The sequence below is a fragment of the Microtus oregoni genome, unplaced genomic scaffold (genome assembly GCF_018167655.1).
Source record: "Microtus oregoni isolate MIOR12 unplaced genomic scaffold, Mior012 000050F_012, whole genome shotgun sequence".
Lineage (NCBI taxonomy): Eukaryota > Metazoa > Chordata > Mammalia > Rodentia > Cricetidae > Microtus > Microtus oregoni.
This window is the reverse complement of record NW_024543236.1, coordinates 71714-99486: the sequence shown is the minus strand read 5'-3', so window position 1 is coordinate 99486 and position 27773 is coordinate 71714. Positions and strand designations below refer to the sequence as shown.

Sequence of the window (27773 nt, the reverse complement as noted above, 5' to 3'; positions counted from 1 at the left end):
TGGCCCATCCTAACATCTACACCATCTAAGGCCTACTGGAATGCTGGAATTGACTGGTCCTGCGGAACAATACCTGCAGAATCTCTGTTACTTGGGGTGACTGCAGGATATCCTAGAGGAGTTTTGTTGAGGGTCCCATGATGATAGTGTACCAGAAACTAGAGGCCATGAACAAGTTCAATGACTCATTGCAATGAATGTTTACAAGTAAATATGTTGGACAAAAAGGTATACTGTATGACTCACCTTATATGTAGATCGTATTAAAGTGTAATAGAAGCCCGAGTACTGCTTCTGATGACTTCAGTTGGATCCCCAGGATCCACATTGTGGAAGCAGAGAAATGACTCCTGCAAGTTGTCCTCTGACCTCTACAAGTACACTGTAGATCATGTATGGCCTTGCCAGACACACAAAATAGGCAGACAAATAAATGTAAAAAATGTAAATGGACATAACTTACCAAACACAAAACAAAAGCCAAAAATAACCGATGTTCTTATTGCTGACTGAAATAGACTCTAAAATGATTGCTTTTTTCAAGACATATATCTGAAACAAAGGCATTAAAATGTTAACTTGAACACTTAAAAAGAAGTAAACACATACCATCCAGGAACGAATTATTAGAAATCTAGAGTTATAATCTTAACGTTTAAGAAAGAACTAAAACTAAAGTGGAATAAAACAATTTTAAAACATGCAGTAATGTTATGTGTAAAATTCATTAGGAGAATGCTAATCTTTCATACTTATATTTCAGTCACACAGCAAAATATGGATTGAAGGAGAATTACAAGAAAGTATAAAAGCCGGTTAATAATTGCAGATGAATGCAAAGTAGTTTTCTCAATGTGACCACAATCATAGGAAAATAATTTATTAAATGAGAGGCCCTGCATAACCTAACCTCAAAGGCATATGCCCTGGGAAGACATATGGAACTCTTAAGTCTGATATAATCTTTTTTGTTGAAAGCATGGATTATTCCGTGATGGGAACTTCATTTGATGTGTAATGCAGTTTCTCCCCCTTTCCTTATCAGCATTTACAGGTTATTATTGACAGTCAGAAACAAATGAGAGAAATGTCCCAGAGACAAGTCCATGGCCATCGTCACAGATATCACACGCAAAAGACATACATAATTTTGTAGCTCTCACTATCCTGTGTGTGGTCAGAGATGAATCTGTTTTAACGTGGTTGTACCCCTTGAGCTCTCAGTAAACACCAGGGAGCTAGGAGAGTGAGAATGAGAGGTGTCGTGTGTGTGTGTGTGTGTGTGTGTGTGTGTGTGTGTGTGTGTGTGTGTGTGTACAGGAATTCCTTGGCAGAGGCTGGTCTGCAAAGCCTGGTTGATTGACTCTTAGACCTGCAGTGATATGGAGATGGTGGAAGTCGCAGTCCCAGGGCCTAATTACAATTTCCTTTGTGTTCTCTTGAGCCCATGAGTAGCCACTCCTTGGGCCCCCTGTGCTGGACTTACTTAACAGCTTGTCACTAACAGATGACGTTGGACCTGACATTTAAAATATCAGAATATGTCTCCTTAACAAAGCTTTAATTTTCTACCAGTCAAAGGACTGCTTTTCATCACATAGCAGCTAGTGCCTGTAGCTGAGCTTTCTCTGCTTTACCATAACAGTCTACTTAATATTATCACCCATGTACTTAAGGAGAGTCTATAGTTTCTTCATTCTGTGATTATAAAAACTTCATGAAACTGTTTCCACATTGTAACATGCAATTTGTACTAACATAAACCTGTCTCACTCATGTTTACTCACATATATTTGACTCCAGAATGAACTCTCTTCTTCCTTCGAGGTGAGAGCTGTATGTTTACATTGACATTTGTTAGTGTGTGTTGTGTATATACTCATGCTTGTGCAAATATGTCCCTGGATATATATGTGTGAAAGTTAGTTAATCACTTACTGCTGTGATAGGCTATGTGTTATAATTCTCCTGGTCCTCTTCAATGATGACCTGGTGTGTAGTATACTGCTTACTTATCTCCATAGTTCTTTACTCATGTGCTGACCAATATCAGTATGGCTCAACACCCATTTTCCCAAACTGTTTTCCTCTATTGCTGTTCTCTATTTCCATGCTCCCTTTGTCCCAGTATGGCTAGAGGAATCCTTTTAAGATGGCATCTGTGTTCATCTGGTGCCTCTGGAGAATTTCCTGGGTCTACGCATTGTACTCTCTGAGCCCCTGTATGGAAAGGAAGTAATGATGCCTACCTCAAAGAATCATTTTCAGGGCCTGAATGGAGAGGAAACAAAACCTGTGTATTTTTGTGGTTGGCCGATTTCCCTTGCCCCCTTTGTGCTGCCCATGGAAGGCTGTGGCATGAAAGTAGGGGCCTGAGTGCACACAGAGAAGGGGAGTTCTTGCCATGGGAATGGGAAATGCACAAGCTCACATTCCCAGTATGTGTCTGCAGTCACAGTTATCACTGTATATGCCCAGGGTGGTGAGATGACCTGGGAGGAGGAAAAACATCATTGTGTACCTTCCATTGATGTCGTCTGCACAGACAAGGCACCATCATTCCATCCCCTGGGATTTATGTGCTTCCTCATCCTGGTTTCCTCTATTTCATGAGTTTTCTTTTCCCTTCTGCTACCTTCTAGTGTAAACATAAAGGGAAATATCTGCAACCCAGAAGCAGGAGTTTGTATGGAAGAACCCAGTGTGCTGTGATGTCTGCCAGACCGGACAGAACATTGGGACAAAAGGGTGAGTTAGATCCCTTCCCCCATCCTTATCCATTCAATATAATAACAATACCTCATCTTCTGTTCATTAGCAATCCTGAGGTTAAACATGATCCTGTGTGCATAAATGCCTTCTCATCTCAGCTGGATAGAAAGACCAAAGCACTTTGGAGTAAGTATGTTACAGCAGCTATCCAAGATCTCCCTGATAAGAGCTAGAGAGTGGAACTCAAACATTGTGATTGCCTGCGAGTCTAACCCTATTTGATATTATTGTAATTATAGCTCCTTCACAATCACCCCTTGTAAGAACAAAATCTACAATACATTTACTCTATGTCTATAGAGGACCACATCACATCACTATGCTTCCTGCTTAAAACATCACACAGAACTGAGAGATATTAAGAGGAAAATGAAATTTGTGTTTTGTTTAATCATTTTCTGCATTGATTTTATTTTTCCTTCTTCCAGATATTTCTATGTTTCCTCTATATGTAGGGATAGGTCCCGCCCCTTGGGGGGCGTGTTCGCCTCGGGCTAATGTCTGCCTATAAATTTGGTGAGCATGCTCCCAGCCATTGCTTCTGCTTTCCTGGTCTCCTCTGGAACGGTGGTTCTGTAAGTCTATTTCTACATTAAAGCTATAGATATATATTTTTTTACAATCTGTCTGCATTTGTTTACGCCGTTACAGATTGGCGCCCGATGTGATGGACTAAACCCACTTAAAAAACCTCAGAAGGCTTACAAATAAGGGAGAGAGAGTTTAACACAGATTTTTGCTGTTCGTTGGTGGCATGCTGTAGAGAGATTTCCTGATTCGGCAACAGTAGCAGAAAAAACGCTGTGTCATTTTAAAGTGCGACTTCCTGGGGCTGTGCCGCCATTGCGATCTCTTTCTGGCTCCTGAGGGAGACAGAGCTTTTGAATAGAGCATTTGGAGTAAAGTGCTACGATTTGTTTGATGGCAACTAGACTCGCTGTGTTCTCGGGTCTGCTCTGCTTGCTAGAGGCAAGCAAGCGCCTCATCTAAGAGAGGCTTCCTGACTCAGCTTCAGCTGCAAAACCCTGCAGCTCTTAAGAGGTCCTGCCACGAAACACTTAAATGGTGTTGACGAAAAGCTGAACGCATGCTTTTCAGTTTTCAGCCATAGCAGGAAAAAAGCTGCGCCATTTAAAAATGCGGGGAATGCAATCTTGTGCAACCACTATGGAAGTCAGTGTTTCGGTTTCTCAGGAAATTCGGGATCAACCTACCCCTGGACCCAGCAATACCACTCTTGGGAATATACCCAAGAGATGCCCTATCATATGACAAAAGCATTTGTTCAACTATGTTCATAGCAGTATTATTTGTAATAGCCAGAACCTGGAAACAACCTAGATGCCCTTCAATGGAAGAATGGATGAAGAAAGTATGGAATATCTACACATTAGAGTACTATGCTGCGGTAAAAAACAATGACTTCTCTAATTTTGCATGCAAATGGATGGAAATAGAAAACACTATCCTGAGTGAGGTATCCCAGACCCAAAAAGATGAACATGGGATATACTCACTCATAATTGGTTTCTAGCCATAAATAAGGGTCACGGAGTCTACAATAGGTGAATCTAAAGAAGCTAAGTAAGAAGGGGAACCCAAGGAAAAACATATAGTTATCCTCTTGGCTAAGGGAAGTAGACAAAATTGCCGGGGAAAAAATTGGGATCTTGGGGGTGGGGTGGGATGGGGGTAAGGGGAGATGGGGAGAGAAAAGTTAGAAGGGAAGGAGGTCAGGCCTTGGGAAAACAGGAGGATTGGGATAAAGGAAGGTTGGACAGGGGAGCACGGAACCACAATTCTTAGTTAAAGGAGCCACTTTAGGGTTGGCAAGAGACCTGACTCTAGAGGGGCTCCCAGGTGCCCAAGCCGAGGTCCCCAGTTAGTTCCTTGGGCAGTTGAGGATAGGGAACCTGAAATGACCCTATCCTAGAGCAATACTGACGAATATCTTGCATATCATCATAGAACCTTCATCTGGTGATGGATGGAGATAGAGACAGAGACCCACACTGGAGCACTGGACTGAGCTCCCAAGGTCCCAATGAGGAGCAGAAGGAGGGAGAACATGAGCAAAGAAGTCGGGACCACGAGGGATGCACCCACCCACTGAGACAGTGGAGCTGATCTATTGGGAGCTCACCTAGACCAGTTGGACTGTGACTGAAAAAGCATGGGATAAAACTGGACTCTCTGAACATGGCGAAAAATGAGGGCTGATGAGACGCAAAGGACAATGGCACGGGGTTTTGATCCTACGTAATGTGATGGCTTTGTGGGTGCCTAGCCAGTTTAAATGTTCACCTTCCTAGATATGGACAGAGGGGGGAGGTCCTAGGACTTTCCACTGGGCAGAAAACCCTGACTGCTCTTTGGACTGGAGAGGGAGGGGGAAAGGAGTGGGGGGAGGGGGAGAAGGGTGGGAGGAGGGGGCATAGGGTGGGAGGAGGGGGAGGGAAATGGGAGGCTGGGAGGAGGTGGAAACTTGTTTTTATTTTTTCCTTTTCTCAATAAAAAGAAAAAAAGAAAAAAAAATAAATAAAAATAAAAATAAAAATGCCGGCTTTCTGGGCTGTCCTGCCAGGGCAAACTCTGACTCTTTTACGCAGGCGGTTCGTGTGGTTTGCAAGCACAGGCTGCTGACGTTCGCTTGCTGGCAGGGACCTTGAAATGCCATAGAGTTGTGGCAGTAAACATGGCTACAGCCAGTACCTCAGCCAAGAGGCTGGAAAGCTAAGGAATGGGCTGGATCCAGTCGGCAAAGCCACACCTTTAATCCTACTGATATTGCTTGGTAAATTAAAGACTCATGTGGTCAGAAAAAGAGAGATATACAGTAAAGAGAGATTCAAAGACAAAGAAAATTTTTAAATGGTTTAAAGTGTGTTAAAAATATATGCAGACTAAAAGTTGAAGTTCTTAAAGTAAAAAACAAAAAAAGGAAGAGAGTTGTTGTGTGTGGTAGCACACGCCTTTAATCCCAGTGCCTAGAAGGCAGAGACAAACAGATCTCTGTGAGTTCAAGGTGTAGTAGTGTACACCTTTAATCCCAAATGCCTGGGAGGCAGAGACAGGTGGATCTCTGAGAGTTCAAAGACAGCCTGGTCTACAGAGTTACTACAGGTCAAAGATACAGAGAACCTGTCTCAAAAAGCAAAGAGTTAAAAGTAAAAATAAACAAAATAGAGGTTAAAACAAAGCTGCACAAAGATGGAAAATACACAGAGAATTTTGATACTGTATGCTATTATGCTCTCTTTGAATTATTTGAATGCTGAGGAAGGAGCAACAGCTGCTAAAAGATATTTATTTATAAATGCTGCTGAACTAATCCAACATAGATATTTAGAATTTGGATCTAAGGATATGATACTTTGGAAAAGAGATTCTTCTTTTGTTTTCACAGAGGATCAGACCTTGTGGATTGCATTTATCCCGATATGGTATGATGGACCACGCCCTCCTGAAGGGTTGTTGTGAACATCTTCAGAAAATTGCTTCGCTCAACTGCCAACTGAGATGAAACTAGCACACAGGTTATACCACGAAAGACCTAATTAATGACACCCCCATTCAGCAGGAAGCAGTTTGGAGAGAAAAAACTGCGCCCATGTCCCCAAATATTGTTTATAAATGTTCTTTTACATTTAAAGGGGCAAATGATATAGGTATGAATAATTTGCATTGGTATGGATTTTAAGGTCAATTTTGTTATATGTATATGTATTTCTTGATCTTGATTAAGGTATTGTGATTGTGTAGTTCATTTAAAAATATAATGTATAATTAGAAATATAGATTGTTAATAGATAATCATAATAGTCAAGTTTGTAGTCATGTTAGTTAAGATTTTCTAGATGTACATAGATATATTTTAGATAGGCATTCTTCATATCTTTCAAAGATTATAGAATATGGCATTTTAAATGTTTTAATAACTTTGGACTTTTCATGACAATGAGTCACTCTGCTCCTGGCAGCACCAATCTATTTCAAGAGGAAGATGGGCATCGAAGAGGCACCTTATGGAGTTTGATAGCCATTTGGGCAAGAAACTGCTCTTGCCTGGACTATTGCATAAACTGGACACAGAGAACCCACAGAGAGAGGACTACTGAACTTGCCTAAGGTGAGATGATCTTTTGGGGTTCCTGATTCATGAAAGAGTCTGCGAGACATTCTGCAGGACACAACAGATAGTGACTGAACTGACTTTGAATTTTCCTGCTTTATGGAAATGTCTGCTGAATACCATGGGCCTGAAGGCTGAAGATGGATGCCCCAACGGTACAGAGGAACCTTGGGTGACTATCCAGGCAGCAAGATGTCTCTGTCATTTCTAGAGTTTTAAAAGTTGCTTTTTTCTTGTTTGCTTAGGTAGTATTGTATCTTTCTGGAGTCTTTGATGGAGTTAAGAATAGTTAGTTATAGTTATAGTTTTCCTTAGTTATGATAAAGATTATTGTAACTTTTACTTGATAACTGTTTTGTTATATGTAATTTTGCTATGTTAAAGTTAAAGCCTTTTTTTTTGTTTAAACAGAAAAAGGGGAAATGATGGAGGAAGGTCATTGGCTAATAAAGGAACTGCCTTGGCCCATTTTATTGGTTAGAAGATAGATGGGAGGAGTAAACAGAACAGAACGCTGGGAGGAAGAGGAAGTGAGCTCAGACTCCACAGCTCTCCTCTCGGGAGCAGACGCCTGAGAGAGACACCATTCTCCTGGCTCCTGGGCAGACACACGCTATGAAGCTCAGGCCCAGGATGGACATAGGCTAGAATCTTCCTGGTAAGCGCACCTAGGGGCGCAACACAGATTATTAGAAATGGGCTAAATTAATATGTGAGAATTAGCCTAGAAGAGGTTAGATAGAAATGGGCCAAGCAGTGATTTAAATGAATACAGTTTGTGTGTTGTTATTTCGGGTAAAGCTAGCCGGTGGTGGGAGCTGGGTGGTGGAATGCAACCCGCAGCACCCCACAACATCTATAGATTTGCTTCTGTTTGTAAACTTCCTTTAGTCCTTTTTAGCAGTATGTCTCATATTGAGAAACACTTATGTTTACTTTTGATGATATCTTTTTATCTCCACTATAACCCTGGAGAATAATATATGTAGACCAAGAGATTCAGATTTGAAAATTGCTTCTATTTCAGCACTTTAACAAATATTGTGCTTTATCCCTTGGACTACATGCCTCATTGTAATTACGTGGTTTTCTTTTTGTCTTTTTTCTTCTACCAAAAACAGAATTCCTTCAACGTGATCTCAAGGTTTTTTTGCTTTTATTTTCTGAAGTTTGCCTATATCAATCATTTCATGTATTTCTTGGGTTCATACGCTACCTGGTTTAATCAACACTGTTTTAGGCATATCTCTTTGTGTTCCCATCCACAAGTAGTTTGCACCTTCTGTTTTCATGGCCCACATATTTCACTGCCCTCTCTTTTCCATCCTCTTTTAAGCCCGTGTTCTTCTCCTTGTAGTCTAATTCTAGTTTCATGACCTGCAAGCATGACCACACACAGCCAACTCATAAACGAATTCAAGTCTTGATTCAATATCTGAGAGAAAACTTGGGTCTTTTATCCTTACTGAGTCTGGTTTGTTTTACTGAGCTTCTGGAAAACGTGGGTCTTCTCCTACATTTATGGATGCAAAGAGTTCACCATTCTTGGAATATTTTTCTCTTTTTGGGTTAGCCAGGATTTCTACTGCTGTGAAAGATGCCATGACCAAATGCAAGGTGGATAGGAAAGGGTTGATTTGGCTTCACTTCCACAGCACTGCTCACCGTAAAGTTAGTCAGGACAAGAACTTCAGTAGGGCAGGCACCGTGAGGCAGGAACTGGTACAGAAGTCATGGAGGGGTGCTGCTTACTGGATTGGTCACAGGGCTTGTTCAGACTGGTTTCTTATTGAACCAGGACCACCCTCCATCAGTCACTCTTAAGAAAATGCTGTATGGATCTGCCTACAGCCTGATCTTATGAAGGCATTTTCTCAGTGAGGCTCGCTCCTGGCTGAGGACTCCAGATTGTTTCAAGTTGATGTAAAACTATCCAGCACACTTGGGTACGCTTTATCCCTTCATTTATGTATATATTCTTCTGTGGCTTGATTTTGTTTTGACATGTATTTCTAGCCGGCCTGGAACTCACTATGTAAAGCAGGCTGGACTGGGACTTTTCATCATCTTCCTTCCTTTTTCTCTTTAGTGCAGAGATTTTGGTCACTCTGTACCACACTTATCTTGCAGTTTATTTTTCTAACCCCTTCATTTCTAAACTGATGATTAAGTATTATTTTATTTTACATAGTGGACAATTTGGGTTTCTCTCTGAAGGTAAAGAATAATCTTATTTCTTTCCAAGAAAAATCACAAAATGTAGGCAAGCTGTAAGTTTCGGTGACTGTCAGGAGGAACAAAATGGACTAGAGGGGTAGAGAAGGTCATTGCCTTTGAGTTAAGGTTCCAGAATTTAGGAAGGTTCAATAAGCAGTTGCATTGGTGGTGGAGCACGTTTAGGACAATGGTTTTCCCAAAAAGAACGAGATGTCCACAGTGTCAGGACAGGCAGGCTTAGGATTTTTACTGGGGTCTGGAAAAAGTAAAAAGAAAAGTGACACCTTTGATTTATAATTCTGAAACGGTAAGGGGCTGGGTAAATTGTTCTGTTCTTGCTTCTTTGTTTGTTTGTTTTTTGACTTGCAGATGGTTCAGTAAGGAAAAGTGCTTACTTCGAGGGCAAGCCTGATGATCTGAGTTCAGATCACAGAGCCCATGTAAAAGCCAGATGTGGTGCTCACATCTGTAATCCCAGGATTCCTACAGCAAGATGGGAGGTATAAGCATGAGAACTGGCTGAAAGATTGTGGTCCAGGGACCCTGGAGTACACAGTGGATGCGGCAGAAACTAGAGAACTCTGCCTCAAAAGGTTGAAGACAAGAACTGGCTCCAAAATAATTTGTTCTCTTACCTCCTCTCTTGTACGATGACATTTCCATACCTGTGATCACACAAATGTGTGCTCACACGCACACAAACACACACACACACACACACACACACACACACACACACACACGTTGGTGTACTTAGTACTATAGATCTCTAAGCAGCTGTCATGGTGACCAATTATTTGGGGTTAAAAAGTGTGTGTGTGTGTGTGTGTGTGTGTGTGTGTGTGTGTGTGTGTACCTTTCAGGGAACCAGTTCCAAGGTGCATGTGTGCCGATCAAAGACAGTTTGTGATGATTGGTTCCCTCCTTTCACCTCATGGGTCTGGGTATTGAACTCAGTAGGCAGGCAGGATTACATGTGCCTGTCTTTTTCCATTGAGTCACCTGCAAATTGAAATATTTCAATACATATGTGCATTTGTATACAAATTTAACAGCTTCATGTGGAGTTGGTTTTGGTGAATCTTCCATATTTATCTGGAGAGTGAGTAGGTTGTCTTCTATCAGGTTTCAGAAATTCATTGAGCTACATATAGGATCTACAGGGAAATTAGCTTTCATAAATCTTTTCAATGTATTATTTCCCATATGATTATTGTTGCATCGAAAGCAGTGTGTTCCAATCTACTATTGTTCCTGAGCTTTTCCTTATCCGTTGCATTAGTCAGATCTCACTAAAGCAGTGGTTCTCAATCTTCCCAAAGTTGTGACCCTTTCTTTAATACGGTTCATCATATTGTGCTGACCTACAACTACAAAGTTATTTAATTGCTTCTCATAACTGTAATTTTGCTATTTTTATGGACAACAATGTAAATATCTTTGTTTATCTATGGTCTTATCTGATCCCTGTGAAAGGGGTCAAACTCAAAGGTTGAGAATCACTGCTCTAAAGAAACATAACTGATAGAATGTGGTCAAGCTAGTCCATTAAGGGCTATTGTCCCTGCACAGAAAAGCCATAAATGGTAGTTGTTCAGTCAACAAGACTGGATGTCTCAGAGGTTGTCAATTGGCATGGGAGTTCTAGAGGATTCTTAGGGACCTGCTATTAGTCTTTGTTCAGTATTGGACTCCGCAAAACATAGGTTCACCTCCAGCCAAGGCCTCAGAAGCAGGGTAGATGAACTTGTTGGTAAGAATGAGGGCACACAAAAGCAAAAGCTTTCCTCTTCCATGTTATTTGATGTGGTCTTCCAACAGAGATGTTGCCCAGATTAGGGTGGGTCTTCTCACCTCAAATAATTCAGTGAAGAAAATCTCCAACGGGAGTGTTCAGATGCTTGAGTTTTAGTTGATTTCAGATATAGTCAAGTTGAAAACCAAGATTAGCCATCACATTCCTCAAAAAAAACTGCCCATGATTGCTATATCCCTTGAAAAATTAACATTTTGCCACTAAAGTTGAGCCCATAGAATTATTGTGGGTTTCAAAGATATCTCTTAATTGCATATTCTTTTAAGCATTTCTCAAATATCAGAATTTTTATCTCAGGTTTCCTTTTATTTGTAATTGGCTACTATGTTTTTGTTCATTTCTAAGTGTTCAGTGTAACATTTAAGGGGTATGTGCTTTAAAAGTCAGTAGTTATCTTAACAGGCAACCTGAAGAGTATTTTCTTTGCTTGATAAATTCATATACATTTACATTTCTTATGATATCAGTACGATTGGTCATTTAGAATCATCTGTTGTATTATATAAGTAGCACTTACCTTAATGATGTCTGTGAGATGCTCTGTATCCTAGATACAAGAATTCCTTGATCTTGTGCATGGTTTTCAAACTTGTATTTCCCCATCAGGGCATTGTCTTCATTTATCAACCATTACTTGGAAGAGTGTACATCTGACACTTGATGGACGTCCTAACAACACGCTTCTCAACTTATGAAAAGAGGTTTGTTATATCTAAGAAGTTTGGTTTTTATTGTTTTTATTGAGCTATACATTTCGCTCCGCTATCCTACCTTCCTATACTCTCCCCTTCCTCCTCTCCTTTGACCCCCCCCCCACGGCCAGTTTTCTCAGGAATTCTTATCTTTTTCTCCTTCCCATGTAGACCGGCAATGTCTCTCTTCCTTCTCTAGGTTGTCTGGGGTTGTGGAAAGTAAGCTGGTTTTTCTTTGCTTTATGTCTAAAAGTCACTCATGAGAGAGTACATATTACATTTGTCTTTCTGGGTCTGGTAAGAAGTTTGTTTTTAATCCATGTTCCTGAGCTTGAAGGTATTTAGGTTGTCTACTTATTATATTGTCTATTTAGATTGATTATTCAGTTTTAACTTATTTTTATTTTTCGTCATGAGATTGGAGTGTATTTGTGTGTGAAATATGTACACATGAATTCACATGCCCATGGTGGCCAGGAGAGGACACTGGTTCCCCTGGATCTAGAGTCACAGAAAATTGTAAGCCACTCAGGTCCTCTGCAGTGGCACAGTGCACTTTAACCCCTGAGACATCCTTGCAACCTTACTTAGACCTGCTTTCTCTCAGGGTGCATTCTCACAGAGCCCAAAGGTCTTCAAAGGCATTTTGCTCTCAGAAAAAGTCTAGGGCACAAGGGAGGATGGGCAGGGCATCTCTATATGCAGCTTGTGCCAGATTGTGGTCATAGAAACCAAGATGACATTTATGGAACACAAGAATACATGACAAGGACAGCAGACGTTCCCCGCCCCCAATAATGGGACTGAGCTGAGAGTGTGAGTGCCCTATGGTGGGGGCTGACCCCTATGGACACAGGAAGATAAAACTCTTAGATGCAAGCCAGAAAATGCTGCTTCACTTCCTGAGGGAGAAAGACATGGAGGCTTCTGGATATACAAGCATGTACCCGTCCTGATTCAGAATGACCATAAACCATTTTCTGGGAAAAGGTGGGGTGTTTGTGGAAAATAAAATAGGCATCAGTGCCTGCACTCGCCCAACTCCCGGCTCTGTGAAAAGGGATGTGAATGGCTCATCCACAAATCTCTTGAACCTGTAGTGATAATGCCTGCTTAAACCATCACCAGTGATAAGCGTGAATGTCTCAGATGGATGTGAAAAGACTCCTTTGACAGACTTGCTAAGAATGTGATTTGAACATAAAAACTTTTATTGATTTTATAGAGCTATACATTTTTCTCTGCTCCCCTCCCTTCTTCTCCCCTCCCCTTTTATCCACTCCCATGGTCTCCATGCTCCAAATATACTCAGGAGATCTTGTCTTCTTCTACTTCTCATGTAGTTTAGATCCGTGTATGTCTCTCTTAAGGTCTTCATTGTTTTCTAGGTTCTTTGGGATTGTAGCACAAACTTTTCTAGATTTTAACAGAGACTTTTCTCTGGGCACCAGGCTGGTGCCAAATACTTAGAAATGTACTTTAACAAATTCTGTTGATTACAATTTCAACATAATTTCTTTATAGATCCTCTGGGAATTTCACATCATGAACCCAAATCTGTTTGTTTTGAGGTACCTGCATATATGCCCCTCACCCAACAAGAGAATAAGCCACTAAAACAAAGGTAAAACAAACGAAAATCTGAACCCAAGCCAACGACCAACCTCTTTGCCCCTCGATCTTTCCCCCCCATACAACACATCTGGTCATTCATCTTAGTGGCATTGGGATCCTTGGTGATCACATACCACACCATTTTGTCCAATCAGCTCTTGTTGCAAACATTTATTGCAATAAGTCTTTTGTCTCATTTGTGGCCTCTGGTTTCTGGTACCCATCGTCAGTGTACCCTCACCAAAACTCACCTCAGACATTCCGGGTCCACCATGAGTAATGGAGATCATACAGGTATCATTCCAGAAGACCTGTCCCTTTACGAGTTCCAGCCAGTTAATGATGGGGGAGATGTTAGGATGGGCCAACCCAAGGCCCTGAATATGGGCCTAGGATGTAGTTGAGCTTGTTAGTCCAGCCCACTCGAGATACCCCCCTCAGGCTAGGGGCAGAGCAGCTGTCCTATGGCCATGCCATCAGCACCCGTTCTTGTGAACATACTTCACTGTGGTTTCCCAGCCACCCAGACCCAAGTAATCACACAGAAACTATATTAACAAAACAGCAGCAATGCAGGCCCCACAGATCGGCATGGCCCCAGTGTCATCATGACACTCAGACACCAGCATGGCCCCAGGTGGTAGTCCAGATCTCTAACAACCACATGGCCTTCAATGCTGACAAGAGCCATGGACATGAACTCAGACCCTGGCCTCTGTAGGGCCACAGAGCCAGACAAGACCCTTGGCAGCAGCTCAGGAATGGACAACACCAAGGCCCCGGTTGGCAGCATGCGTCTCTCAGATCAGGGACACTCCAGTGAGAGCACAGCCCTAGGACACCAACAAGGCCAGTGGACACAGCCCAGACTCCAGGCTTCTGTGTACCCTTTAGTGGCAGCATGGACCATGGACATTAACACATACCCAGACATATCAATTAAAAACAGCTTGAGTCCTGATGGTTGGCGTGGTAAGAAGACCACCCACCTCAGCTTGTTCCTCACCACCTTCACGTCCTCCATTGTCCCTCTTTTCATAGCTCATGAACCATTCGGCTGCTCTTTCTCTCCCATTTCTCCACCACACATTTTGCTCACCATAATGGCTTCCTGGAAGTACCGGGTCGACCTGTGAATGTCTTCCCGCCAGCCCAGGCTTTGACAATGCAGGCTTGCCTGTGGGTGTGTGGCACCTGCCTGAACAGAACGGTGTCAGGCAGCCTGGGGATATCTTCCCGGCACCCAATGACTGCAATGTTTTAAAAATTGTGTGTATATGTTGTAAACATTGCTGCTCAGATGGAAAGGGATCCTGGCAGTCGGGAGGCAAGGAATACCACAATTCACCATAAGCTTAGGAGCTCACAGCCCTGCTTCAGGGAAAGTTTTCCCCAAATGAACAGCTCTGCACTGGTAGGGGAGGGTTTCCCCAGCCAAGTTGTTGCAGCTTTGTTGTTACAGTCTCTGAGAGATTGGTTAGTTTTTTGCCGAATTGGTCAGTGGAAGAGTGTGTTTCTATGGCTTTGGTTTCAGGGGCAAAGTGTGTTTCTTTCACTGGCCTGTTTAAACTTTTGTCTGTGGTTTCAGGGCCAGTGAATTGATTCTAATCTCAGGGTCAGTGTATGTTTCTTTTGCTCTGGTTTCAGGATCAGGGTGTGCTGCTTTGGACAGAAATGGGTGTTGTTTCCCCTAGAAACAGATATGCAGTCCATTGTGGTCCACCAAGTGAGTGCTGAGAACCCAGCCCAGGTCTTCTATAAGAGCAGCAAGTCCTCTTAACCATGGAGCCATCTCTGAAGTCCAAGTCATCGAACATTAAACGTAATTACTAGTTTTCTACTTTTCCCCATAATGACAATAGACATCTTCTTATACTCAGGTAGGTATAAGTTTCATTATTATTTACCAATCCATAAAGTTTCATTTCTATGTTCCTTAGGTTCTCAATCCCAACCACTGCCCTATCCTGTCTGCAGGAAAATACAACAATCTGATATTATAGATAAATTTATATATGCTGGAATGTATTAGGATAGAACCAGAGTTCAGAGACATCTGGCCTTCATTCATCTTGAATATATGTTTAAATTTATCTATTTTGTTGCCCATGATAATTGTTCATTCTTACTATTAAATGGTGTCGCAATGTATAGCTACGCTGAAAGTTTTATAATTTAGTTTTATTTCATGTGTGTATATGCTCGCCTACATATAGGTATGAAGAGCAAATGTATTTCTGGTGCCTGTGGAGGCCAAGAGAGGGCATTGGATCCCTTGGCACCATAGTTACAGACAGTAGGGAGCGCCATGCCAGTTTTGGGAAATGAGTCTTTTACCTGTTGGCTATTGTTTAGGTTGTTTTCAATTTCAGTGTCTTGTATATAAAGCTGGTGTGAACTGAAATAAATAAATCATTAAAAGAAAATATGTCCTCTTTCTCCAGGTTATATATTTGGGAATGTGATGGCCAGATGACAATTAACATATGAAGACATTGGGAAATACTTTTCCAAGTCTCTGTCCTGTTTTCCATGGCCACCAGCAGTGGGTATGAGAGTTTCATCCTCCACAACCTGCCAGGTCTTTGTATGACAAGTCTTTATTTCTGAGAATTTTATGGGGGTGTCGACAGTCCCCTCAGAGTCATCTGTCTCTCTTCCTTAAGTGTTAAGGATGTTGCTGCTGTATGTTTCTCTTAGTGGAGCATCTACTCACCCTTCTGGCCAACTTTTATTTCCTGAATTGTCTATTTTCTCAGTGACTCTTTTTGAGGTTTTATGCATTCTGGAAACAAGAAGACTGTCATCTGATACACAAGTTCCAACATTCATTTTCCCAGGTAAGAAAAATATGTTTCTAACATATATTTGGTAGAGTGGACATATTCTCACTTTATGGAGTTCTTAACAATTCAGTTGTTCATTTAATGAAAGGGGGTTTGTCATATCTAAGAAGTTTATCTATAATTCATTCAATTGTTTTCTGCTACATGATTCATATTTAGGTTGTATTTTGGATCAATTACCTTTTAGATTATTTTCACTATTTACTGAGTGTCTGCCTGTATGTCTGTGTGTGCCATATGTACGTTTGAGTTCAGTTGCCCACCGAGACCAGAAAAGACTGTCAGTTCCTCTGGATCTGGACTTATAGGCAACTTTGGGCCCCCATATAGGTGCCTGAAACTAAAGTCAGGTCATCTGCAATAGCCAAAGGCACTCCTAACCTCGAAGATGTCTCTCTAGTCCTGTGTAGATCATTTGTTCATTTTGGGTTGACTTTTGTATCCTGTGACTAACAACTTGTCTATATTTATAGTTGTGCATGGGGATGTCTGCTTGTCCCAAATAAGACAGAAAGACAGGGCATTGAAGGGGATATGAGAGGAGAAAGAGTCTCTCACCCTGTGATCTAATTTATATTTTTATAACTGACACTCAAGAAACCTCAACCCAACTGATAGAGCCGAAATTATCTACAGATATAATGCAGCTTTTTCTAAGACATCTCAAAGAAAGTTTTAAAATAACAAAATATAAACTAGAGTCTGAAGATAGGGTTCATTCTTTAATTTCTCTGGATGTCTTCCAGAGGATCTAGGGTTGATATGCAGCACCTACCGGATGGTTCACAAGTGTCTGTAACTCCAGTTCCGAGACATCTCAAACTCTGGTGCCCTCTGTGGGCAGTAGGTACTCACTCATGTGGTGCATATATTCCCTGTGGAAAAACATTAAACAAATAAAAATAAATTAATGAATTGTGCTTACTTAGGACAAGAATACTTGTAAATTCACCTAATAACCTTACAATTTAATTTACTTAAAGAAATTTTAAAAGGGATAAGAACATTTCAAAAGATTATTTTTTCATTTTTGACTTTTGAATAACCAATTGTATATTTTTTCCTAATGGGAAAACAGAACCCATTTAAAGACTCAAAGTATTCTTACATGTAATTTTAAACAATGTAACTTTGAGAGCCATAAAAATCTTCACATTTCTCACTCTCCTGCCCTCCTCACACACCATTGGCAATGACACCCAATCTCATGTCTCTCTCTAGTCCTCACTCAGGCCTTCATGCATGAGCCATCCATATTCTATGTGAGCTTCTGTCCAAAACATTAATAATCCCACAACCTTTGCTGTATTCTGGCTTTTCCTGAAATTCTTTTATGCAGCTTAGTCATAGATCCACCTTCACCAGGGTCAAGGTTATTAATGGGACAGGGTGATCCTCAGGCTGCTGGTCACTGTACTGGGCTGTTCCTCCCAAACACCACAGGGAGTCCCAGAAACACTCGGTGAAGAGCATATGCCTGCTTCACTGAAGTGTCTTTGTGTCTTTGCTAAAGGTGTCCCCTCACACATGTGTGACTCTTCTGTCCCCTTCATATTCTTTTCTGTCTTATTGTCATTTCCAATCAGGCACGCTGTCTTCATTTCTCTATGTTTATAAGGAGTTTAGGAAGTCAGGTGTTCATCCTCCAAGGTTGTCCCTTTTCAAGGTTGTTTTCAAGCTGGGGTTCTTCATATTCCTATGAGTTCCAGGATAAGCCCATTAGTTTATGAAAAGTCTGTTGAGAGTTCTCTTGGTATTGCACTGGATCTACAGATCTGTTTAAGGAGAACAGACACATGCATATTCCATCGCATGAAGGTGATTGTAGCGTGAGTTCTAATTGGTCTTAATAATAAAATCGGGAGTCAGATATTAAGTATTTGGAGCTATAAGATCAGAACAGCAGAGCAGCCAGACACTAGTTCTTTCCTCGACAAAAACCTCAGACCAAATGGAGCATCCTGTCTCTACAAGACCTCAGACTGACTGCCTGAATCTCTTATCTCCTCCCACCTTATAGTCCTCTCTTTGCCCAGCCATATCCCTTTCAGTCTCCATCGCCCTAATGCTGGGATTAAAGGTGTGTGACACCAAAGAACTTTGCTGAAAGATGTGAGTCACCACTACCTGACTTTGTTTATTTTTTAAACTGGATCAATCTTATGTAGCCCAGGATGGCCTTGAACTCACAGAGTTCTGTTTCTTTTTTTTTTTTATTGAGAAAAAGAGAAAAAAAAACAAGTTTCCACCTCCTCCCAGCCTCCCATTTCCCTCCCCCTCCTCCCCCCTTACTCCCCCTCCTCCCCCCCTTCTCCCCCTCTCCCCACTCCTTTCCCCCTCCCTCTCCAGTCCAAAGAGCAGTCAGGGTTTTCTGCCCTGTGGTAAGACCTAGGACCTCCCACCTCCGTCCATATCTAGGAAGGTGAACATCCAAACTGGCTGGGCTCCCACAAAGCCATCACATTACGTAGGATCAAACCCCCGTGCCATTGTCCTTTGCGTCTCATCAGCCCTCATAGTTCGCCATGTTCAGAGAGTCCAGTTTTATCCCATGCTTTTTCAGTCACAGTCCAGCTGGTCTTGGTGAGCTCTCAATAGATCATCATTATATATTGTGATGCTTAAATTATCCCATAATGTGCCCATGGGAGGACACACATTCAGGTGGACCTGCTCTTCACTTGTTATCTGCCTAGAACTCTGGATTATCTGACCATCCCTGGAAGACTGTCACCAGCAAATGCTAATTGTCAGTGACACTTTGTGTCCTCTGTCTATCAATGTCTGGTTTCTTCTATGAGAAGAACAGCAGGACTGCAGAGAGAACACGCAGAATGTTGACAAGAAGCTGACATGAGCCCTTGTTTCCAGTATGTGAGTCATCAGTGCCACCAGTGTGTGTGTGTGTGTGTGTGTGTGTGTGTGTGTTTGTGTGTGTGTGTGATGTATACATGGGTGTGTATAGGAAGGGTCTGTGAGATGAACAAAGAAGAGGAAGATGTCACTGCACATCTTTGACTTGACTGGATGCAGACAGACTACTCCATCCCTATATTCAGTACAGTAGAGTGCATGAGCGTTCTCATCGCCTTCTTCCCCTCCCCATGAGATTTCTCTCCTCCTTCTCTGGCTTCTAGTAGAACAGGGGAGAAAACAGTGAACTCTCCATGCAGAACCAACTCCTGGAGAAGAACCAAGTGTGGTGTGGTCTTGTCAGCCTGTTACCTGAGCAAGAGTGACAAGATCATGTGGGACTCACCAGGTCAGTCATTTCCTTTTCTCTTCCCATTCGTGTGACCAGCAGCGGATCTGTGATGCCTTGTAGGAACACATCTTGTTGAGCAGGTAGCAGCAAAGAGCAGCACTCTTTGGAACAATGGCATTCATAGACTCCCCAGATGACTGAACCCTGTAGGGGTCCCTTTAAATGACCAGGACTGAAATGGAAGCCATCCCCATCAGACCATTTCCCTGAATGGGCCATGCATAACTGCATCACATTTGCAGGGAGTACTTATTAAAATGGTAGATATCTGGGTCCACAACAGACACTGAATCAAACCCTGGGAAGTGGGCTGTGGCATAGCCACTTCTTTCTGATGGCTGTCCATGTTAAAACGTGTTGCTAGTGGGTTTGATATTCTGTCTTCCAGGATATGGAGTCACAGACTGTTTAATTCCATACCATGTCCTCTTGTTACTGCCTTAAATATCGGTGTCTTATATGGCATATCAAATAGGCAAATCAATTCTTTAGATATGTTTATCCAGCTATTCACATACTGGCCTCTTTTGTGGGCACCGTGTTTCTGCACTGAGATTACCACGGATCTTGGAGTATTGTGTTATATGGGTAAACTGTCAGGAAGCAGAGGAAAGCAGTCCTAGATACACCTGAGATCATGCTGTCCCTCTTTCCTTCCCACAGACGATTTTCATAGTTCTCCTCTTGGAGTTCTACAGTGTTGCTCTGACAGTCTTTGTGTCCCCTTCTGTGTTCTTTGGGATGGATCCTTAGAAGAAAGATCCCTGGTCCCCAGAATGCACGCTTGAGGTTTTCACTAGCATAAGATCCATCCATAGGCTTGGAGAACAGTTGCATTCTCTCCAGCAATGGAGAAGAGTGTCTTTTTGCTCTCAGACTACCCACGGGGAGAGCTGAGAGGAGGTGACTGCTATGTGAGAAACCTGTGGTGAGCATTTCCTGAAATCAGGAGAGTTACATGCTCAGACTAGACCCTCTGCCTGTCTTTGTCTTTGAAGACGTGGTTCCTCTTCCTCTCTGTGTCCTGTAGCTCTGGTTCTAGTTCCACAGTGTGGGAAAGGGAAGTCACGTGCTTGGTGTAACCTCAATGTCCTCCTTAAACAAATTGCTTTCTTATAGATCATCCATACTTGGTTAAGTATGGAGACATGTTAACTGCACTATCACATGGAAAGCAGAATCAGAAAAAAATCTATTCCGCACCCAGGATAACTTCCAAGACAGACACCACACAAGGTTTATCCTCCCTCCCCTCTGTAAGGGAGATATAGCCAGGAGCAGGGTGGGGCCTTATAGCTATCACTATTTGAAGGATGGGCCAAATTTTCCTTGGTTTCCCAGGGCAGCATTTGTTTTTCTTTGTGGACCAGACAGTTTAAGGCAGTCTCTTTGAATGGTTTCCATGGGAATCCACTTGAGCAGATCAAAGAAGGGAAAAAGGAATTGTGTGAGACATGTAGATGTGGGGTTAGAATGATGATGCCTGGCCCACCATAAACTACTAATTCACAGAAATAAATTGATGACATGGCTGAAGAAAGTGTGTGTGTGTGTATGTATGTTTGTGTGTGTGTGTGTGTGTGTGTGTGTGTACGTTCACTAAATCTTGTATAATTCCTGTGTGCTCAAGGCCTTTACAGTTTCAGTATACAGTTTCAGTATCCATGAAGAGAACCAAAAGGGGACTACTGTATTCTGAAGAGCACATTATTTCCGACAAGTAACTTGAATGGCCTCCTGCTCTCCCCAAATGTCACACAGTAGTCTCTTCTATTAATGACTGACATCTTGGAACCGATTCTAGTCTATGCACTTATGCGTACTCAGCCAACCACAATTCTCCCTCTGCAGCTTGATGGGGCAGAGGAAATCCCTTATAGGTCGGTGGTAGTTTGAATGAGGATGATCTCCATACGCCTCTTTTGGTGAATGTTTCAATCCCAATGGTGGATGGTTTAAGAAAGATTAGGATGTGTGGCCCTATTGGACGAGGTTTGTCACTGGGTGTGAGTTCTGATGACTCAAAAGCCCTCTGCCTCCTGCCTGTGATCAGGATGTAAACTCTCAGTTTCTGCTACAGTGCCCTGCCAGGCTGCCTGCTGCCATGCTGCCCACAGTGATGGTACTGGACTAACCCTCTGACACTGAAAGCAAGCTCCCAATTTAATGCTTTGTTCTGTAAATTCTCTTCAGCACAGCGCCTCTTCCCAGCAATAGAACAGTAGCTCAGTCAATGTCCTGTGGCTGTCAAGGGACTTGGGGTTCCTGCTTCTTTTCTTCTGTGTTATCTCTTCTTGTAGGGCTCAGGGGATAATTTCTCTTTCAGTATCTAGTTAGTGGCTCCAAAATGAGGGTGAGGTAAAGGAAATACTTTGGAAACATTCGTGCAACAGAGAAGGGACCCCAAGCTTGGTCTAAATCGTAAGGGTGAATACATATTACATCTAAACCATATGCAGACCATATTCATGGAAAAGTACATGGCAACCACACCACAAACACCAGGTTGCTCTTGGAAGTCCCCAGCAGGCATGGTGCAACACAATGGCAGTGACTGACCAGGATACAACTTGCCTGGGAGGCAGCGATCTGGGGACTGTACCACAGCCTCCTGGAGAGGAGATGGAAAGTCTAGGAAATCCATCCATTCCAGTGTCAGGGGATTCAAGGTGACCACCACATTCATATTCTCTACAGAGCACCACTCTGTATCCCGTGTGCACTGCCCACTTTACACTCAGGGAGGATGAAGTGAGTTGTGGAGCACTTCAGTTGCTGCAATCCATAAATGGAACTGCTCTAGTATTGTATCAAGTTTCCAAACACACTGAAAACGCATTGCTATTCCATAAAACATCAGCCCCTTTAAAGAAAATAAATGTAGGCATGTAGTTTGAATGCCACCTCCTGGCCATAATGGGGACTACATCAGTGAGAGTCTTGGGCCCAGTGGCGTCTATGTTTGGGTGGGAGGGAACATTGGCTGTGACCTGGACTTGAAGGGACCTTACCTCTGGAGATAAAGCAGTGTTTTTTCACTTCAGTATATTTTCCTGGTACATAAACCTTGACATCTTAGGTATATCAAATGTAAACCCGAGATTGGAGACCAATCCCAGTCTAAGGCTAACATAAAGCAGCCTCATTAGATAGAGATGGTGGAGCTCTGTGTGCAAACACACACACACATATGCACACAGGCATGCACAGAGCATGAGAGTAGATTCCATTTGTCCTTCTACTTCATTGCCCAGAAACGGAACACAATGACTACTTCTAAAGTACAGAAGGTATAAACATCGTTTATCCAGTGTGTGGTTGTGTGCCCGTGTGCATATGTGTGTGCTTCTGCAATTGTATGCATACATGCATGTGGTCAGGGGATAGAAGGCAGCCTCCGGTGTTGTACCTCAGGCGCCATCCCCCTGAAGTTTTTCTTAGACAAGGTTTCTCACTGGCCTGGAACACGCAAGGCAGGCTGGGTTGGCTGGGCAGCACACTCCAGGGATAGGCTTGCCTCCACCTTCACACACAAGCATGTCCCACCACACCTACTACTTTTCCTGCTGTAGTTTAACTTCATTTTCTTGATGATGCTCTCTGTGAATGACACTCAGGGCCTCATGCCCACAAGGCCAGCAATTTATTGATTTAGCTGTCTCCCCAGCCCCACTTTTACCACCCGAGCACAAGCATTTTTCTCAGTTTACACTTTAAAGTACTTTCCTTCCTGGATACGAAATTTCAAACACCACAGGAAAGCACATGTACTACCATAAGGAAATCTGTGTCTGTTGCTGGGCTTATTCCTACCCCTAAGGCACAGGGCTGTCTGCAGGGAAATCTCCAGAGAGTGAGCTATCTGAGTAGAGTCCCAGCCGCCATTTTCTGTGCACCTTGCTGTATGTGGTGGTGAGGAAGTCACTTCCCCATTTAGGGGATGGTAATCTTTAATGTGTCTGCCAGGGACACACAGGGCTCTGCCTAACATCCAGTGAAAAGAGGATGGTTTCCCATGACAGAACTAAGCTGAAACTTTCCCACAGTGAATGGAATGATAATAGTCCTGCTAACTATTTTGTGTGTTTAGTGCAGAGTCTCAGAGCAGCCCAGCCCAGCCTGGGACTCTTCCCCTTCCTCCCTCAGCCTTCAGAGTGCTGCTGGTCCTCCCAGCTTACCACACTGCCCCAGCTCAAGTATTCATTTTAATGTAAACACATTCTTAATGCTACTGTTTTCTTCTCGGCCCAGTAACATTTTCATTCCATTTCTACATGTATATTGTTGAATTCCCACGAAATAAGTAATTTTATCATTGATTTCCCTGCAAAAATTTATTTTATAATGATCCACATCTCTTGAAAAACCATGTACTCTAAGATTGTTTTTCTAAGAAATTTCACATTTTCTGAGATATTTCTGGTTTTTGTTTGGTTTTCATTTTGAGGCAGGGCCTCTCTGTGCTATTAAGGCTGTTCTGAAACTTCTTAGCAGTAATGATCGTGTAACCCCAGTGTTCAAATAGCTGGAAGTGCACGCATTTGCCACCTAACGCTGATGAAAACTGTTCTCATTACTGCCTGGCATTTGACCATTTTTCTTCATTGTTTCACAACAATTATTTTAATTTGTACATAATTTTAAAATGTACATAACTTAATAATAATTACGTTGTGTATATTCCTATGTGTATGTACACATGAATTCCTGTGCCTCCAAAGGTCAGGAGAGGTCATACCTTCCTGGAGCTGAGGTATGGTCCTTCAAGGATGTTGGAAATGGATGCTGGAAACTACCTTGGATCCTCAGCAACAATAGAATGCACTCTGAACCACTGAGTCATCTCCCCTGCCAGACTGTAGACTGTTAGATTCCGTTAGCCTTTATAATGTTCATATTTTAAATTCCACTGTGTTTTCCCCTTGGTCAATGACCTGGAGTTGATGCTTCTTTTTTTTTCTTGTTTAGATTTTAGTTATACTTTTAATTATGTCTGTCTGTCTGTCTGTGGTATGCACATGATTGGCAGAGGCATTGACTCCTGATGGGGCTAGAGTTAAAGGCAGTTGTGAGCTATCTGCCATGGGGGCTGGGAGCCATACTCTCATAAACAGTAATGACTCTCTTGTCTCTTTCCTCCTCCCTCTACGCCTTGAGTGCTGGTATTACAGGTGAGGGTGAACATGCCCAGAGGGTCAAAGAACACAGAGCAATTTCCATTCTAGGCAATCATTCTGCCACGAGAGCTATGTCGCCAGTTCCCATACTGTGGCTTTTTAAATTCACCAGTGATTTCTTTTCATGGTATAGCATTCTCATTGAACAGCTACCAGAGAAATCAAGAATATAGCTGGGAATGTGTGCACAGCCAGGGGAGCAATAGCAGTGTCTAGGGACCACTTTTAAAAATCCCCAAATGTGCTCCCACCACATTTGTGAAGAGCTTGGGACAGGGCCGTCAGATGCTGGGCAGATCTAAGTGCTGTAGCATCCTCGAGTCCAGCCTCTGGCAAGGACATCCTGTTCCTGAGAGCATGTCTCCTGCCAGCAAACCTACCTTACATGCCCAGCTTCCCAAAGGTCAGCAACAAGGGACTAGAGGCTGTTGTTGTACTGTCTGTGGATGTGTGTGCACAGCCAATGACCCAGACCCTGCAGAAGAATCACAAAACAGGAAAAAGGTTGGTCAAAGAATCAGACACATCCTTAAGCTCAGTACTGAAGACATAAAAAAAGAAAATTTGGAAATATAGCATAGTGTGTGGAAATAGAAATGACGGAGAAAGAAGAACAGGATTTCCCTTGCACGGAGATGTGAGTGTATGTGTCCTGATGTGGGGCTGTGCCTCCCTAGGAGTATGGGGACAATGATGAAGGGATCCCAGAGATATCTGAGAAGCCGGATTCTGCGTTTGGATGTCTGTACAGCAATGGTTCTCAGCCTTCCTATGCTGTGACGTGACTCTTAATACAGTCCCTCATGCGTGGTGATCCCAACCAGAAAATTATTTCTGTTGCTTCATCATCGCTGTAAAGTTGTTACAGGTAAGAATCACAATGGAAATAGTTTTGGAGATAGACGTTTGCTGAAGGGGTCAAGTCACAGGTTGAACCACTTTTCTAGAGTCAGAGAGATGTGGGACCTTCCTAGCCCCAGCAACTTTGGTTCCCTGAGCCAGGATGTCCTGGACCCATTCTCCAAACACAGGCTGGGAATTTCTGTGAGGAGAAAACAGAGTGAGACCCTCTGCTCTGAGCTGTGCTTCCCACTCTGTGAATTGAGAGCATCACACTGCTCATGTGCTAATTTGGGGGTCTTTAGTGATAATACCTGCTTTAAATACCAGTCACAAGTTCCTGCATATGTGACAGACTAATGTTGATATATGCAATTGGAATTACAGGCTGGCCTTGAACTCAGACATCCAACTGCCTCTGTCTTGTGAATGTTTGCTCCATGCCCAGCTGTCAAAAATAAGCATTTCTAAAGGCAGTCTTCTTCTGGAGAAATAGGGACAAACAGTTGCTGCAGAATTTAGAGACTGATTTCACTTCAACTTTGCCTAAAACCTACTCACTTCCTTCATCTGTAAACCTGCCAAGAGCAGTACATGCTGTAGAACAGCCATTTTCAAAAATACACTGAATTTTGGGTTCACTTTTTAAGAGACAAATGTTAGATTCTTATTCTGTTGGAAATTATGCTACGGTTAGCTGTACTTAGAAAACTTTACATCTGAAAATTATTCATCAGCAACTCGTTATCAAATTGTTAAGTTTTACAATGACTAGTTTGGGTATTCAAACTATCCTGTGTCAATACACGTGGAATAACTGATGTCAGTAAATGGAAGCACTGTGTCTCCATGTGGTCAGACAAATCCAGAGATGTTAGAGCAATGTCTCCACAAGGAAAATGCACAGCGCATCCAGGTGCTATCTGCCCTCTCCCAGACAAGGCTGCACAGGGCAGCTCTCCTGCTGATCACTGCAGCATGGCTTCATCCCTCTTTCATACCTCCATCCCTCCCCTGTCTTCGGAACCATCTCCACTGTCTCCACACACTACCTCATCCCGCCCTCCCCAGGCCTTTCTCTGTTCAGTGCCAAGTCACCTTGTACCAAAAGGAAACATATCATGACAATTCCATAACTCACCTTCCACACAGATCATATAATCCAAATGTCATACACAGCTGACAATGACAACATTTTCCTTTCTGTCCTATCCCCAAGCAGTGTCCACGTTGTCTTCAAGGTTCTGGCAACTAGCCTTGTTCTCTGCTCTTAGATCCACTGTTCTCCATGGAAGCAAGCACGCCCACAACTTGGTTTGTGCACGGTCTTGCTTCTATTTGCCATTCAGGACTCAGATCACATGCTAACTTCTGAAACCTTTGGGGGTAACATCACATACGACAATCCCCATCACAACTATTTCCTGTCCCCTTTATGATCTTTAAAGCGCCAATAATACACGGAATTGCTGTGATTACTGATTTCTTCTGCTTACTGACAGTTTGCCTATCTAACACGATATACAAGGACCCGTGCTAGTCTTCACAGTGCAGGAACAAGGTGTTCACTAAAGAGGCCACTATGTGAATATCTGGATAAACGTACACGAAGGAATTGATTTGTCTATTTGATATGCCATGCAACACACTGGTATTTAAGGCAGTAACAAGAGAACATGGTATGGACTTAAGCAGTCTGTGACTTCATATCCTGGAAGACAGAATATCAAACACACTAGCAATACGTTTTAACATGGACAGCCATCAGAAAGAAGTGGCTATGCCACACCCCACTTCCCAGGGTTTGAATCAGTGTCTGCTGTGGACCCAGATATCTACCATTTTAATAAGCATGATTCAGTGTCTGTTGTGGATCCAGATTTCTACCATCTTAATAAGCAATCCCTCCAAATGTGATGCAGTCATGCATGGCCCATTCGGGGAAATGGTCTGATGGGGATTGCTTCCATTTCAGTCCTGGTCATTTAAAGGGACCCCTACAGGGTTCAGTCATCTGGGGAGTCTATGAATGCCATTGTTTCACAGTGTGCTGCTCTTTGCTGCGACCTGCTCAACAGGATGTGTTCCTATAAGGCATCACAGACCAGCTGCTGGTCACACAGATGGGAAGAGAAAAGGAAATGACTCACCTGGTGAGTCCCACATGATCTTGTCACTCTACTGTACTGAATATAAGGATGGAGTAGTCTGTCTGCATCCAGTCAAGTCAAAGATGTGCAGTGACATCTTCCTCTTCTTTGTTCATTTCACAGACCCTTTATACACAGCCATGTACACATCACACACACACACACACACACACACACACACACACACACACACACACACTCACATTGGTGGCAATGATGACTCACATACTAGAAACAAGGGCTCATGTCAGC

General features: G+C 42.6%; 1 long non-coding RNA gene across 1 annotated transcript; it reads right to left on the bottom strand.

Annotated features, from left to right (window-relative positions):
• Positions 1 to 98: 98 nt before the first annotated feature.
• LOC121436964 lies at positions 99 to 27743 on the bottom strand. The gene is made up of 3 exons (XR_005972885.1): positions 27725 to 27743; positions 24912 to 25006; positions 99 to 400 (listed from the first exon to the last, which is right to left on the bottom strand). It is a non-coding gene; the product is annotated as an uncharacterized LOC121436964 (long non-coding RNA).
• Between the last annotated feature and the right edge of the window lie 30 nt (positions 27744 to 27773).